Source organism: Mirounga leonina, unplaced genomic scaffold (genome assembly GCF_011800145.1).
Source record: "Mirounga leonina isolate KUSES-001 unplaced genomic scaffold, KU_Mleo_1.0 Mir_224, whole genome shotgun sequence".
In the NCBI taxonomy this organism is placed as follows: Eukaryota; Metazoa; Chordata; class Mammalia; order Carnivora; family Phocidae; genus Mirounga; species Mirounga leonina.
In genome coordinates, this window is record NW_023270615.1 from 19,799,857 (window position 1) to 19,801,849 (window position 1,993).

Sequence of the window (1,993 nt, forward strand, 5' to 3'; positions counted from 1 at the left end):
GAATTTTTTTTTAAGATTTATTTATTTATTTATTTATTTATTTATTTATTTATTTGAGAGAGAATGAGATAGAGAGCATGAGAGGGAGGAGGGTCAGAGGGAGAAGCAGATTCCCTGCTGAGCAGGGAGCCCGATATGGGACTTGATCCTGGGACTCCAGGATCATGACCTGAGCTGAAGGCAGTCGCTTAACCAACTGAGCCACCCAGGTGCCCCTATACAATGGAATATTACTCAGCCATCAGAAAGGATGAATACCCAACTTTTACATCAACATGGAGGAGATTATGCTAAGTGAAATAAATCAAGCAGAGAAAGTCAATTATCATATGGTTTCACTTATTTGTGGAACATAAGGAACAGCATGGAGACATTAGGAAAAGGAAGGGAAAATGAAGGGGGAGGAATCAGAGGGAGAGATGAACCATGAGAGTCTATGGACTCTGAGAAGCAAACAGGGTTTTAGAGGGGAGGGGCGGGGGATGGGGGGATGGGTTAGCCTGGTGATGGGTATTAAGGAGGGCATGTACTGCATGGAGCACTGGGTGTTATACGAAAACCATGAATCGTGTATCACTACATCAAAAACTAATGATGTATTGTATGGTGACTAACATAATAAAATTACATTAAATTTTAAAAAAAGAAGTTGTAATACCATAAAGTAAAACAGTACTAGAATTATTGGGGTCCCAGAGCAAGAAGAAAGAGAGAGGGACAGAAGGAATATTTGAGCAAATCATAGCTGAGAACTTCCCTACTCTGGGGAAGAAAACAGGCATTCAAGTCCAAGAGGTAGAGAGAACCCCATCAAAATCAATAAAAATAGATCAGCACCCTGATATATAATAGTGAAGCTTGCAAATTTCAGAGAAAGAGAAAACCCTGAAAGCAGCTTGAGACAAGAAGTTCTTAACCTACAGGGGTAGGAATGTTAGACTGGCAGCAGACCTATCCAAAGAGACCTGGCAAGCCAGAAAGGGCAGGCAGAATATATTCAGGGTACTAAATGAGAAAAACATGCAGCCAAGAACACTTTATTCAGCAAGGCTGTCATTCAGGTTGGAAGGAGAGATAAAGAGCTTCCCGGACAAACAGAAACTAAAATAATTTGTGATCACTAAACCAGCCCTGAAACAAATATTAAAGGGGATCCTATAAGGGTCCCCTTTAGAGAAATGTCTGTTCATGTAAGGGAAGAGAGAGCCCAAAAGTAACATAGATCAGAAAGAAACAGAGAGTGTACAGAAACGAGGACTTTACAGGTAATACAATGTATGTCTTTGGAGAAATGTCTGTTCATGCTTTCTACCCAATTCTTGACTGGATTATTTGTTTTGGGGGTGTTGAGTTTGATAAGTTCTTTACAGATTTTGGATACTAGCCCTTTATCTGATATGTCATTTGCAAATATCTTCTCCCATTCCATAGGTCGCCTTTTAGTTTTGTTGATTATTTCCTGAGGTTCCTCAAAAAGTTAAAAATAGAACTACCCTATGACACCACAATTGCACTACTAGGTATTTATCCAAAGGACACAAAAATAGTGATTCAAAGGGGCACATGCACCCTAATGTTTATAGCAGCAATGTCCACAATAGCCAAAATATGGAAAGAGCCCAGATATCCATCGAGGGATGAATGGATAAAGAAGATGTGAGACACACATATATACACACATATATACACACATATACATACATATATACATACCCAATGAAATATTCATCAGCCATCAAAAAGAATGAAATCTTGCCATTTGCAACAATGTAGATGGAACTAAAGTGTATTATGCTAAACAAAATAAGTCAGTCAGAGAAAGACAAATACCATATGATTTCACTCATATGTGAAATTTAAGAAACAAAACAGATGAACTTAGGGGAAGGGAAGTTAAAAATAAAATTAGATAAAAACAGAGGGGGAGGCAAACCATAAGGGACATTTAAAAATAGGGAACAAAATGAGGGTTGCTGGAGGGGAAGTGGGTGGG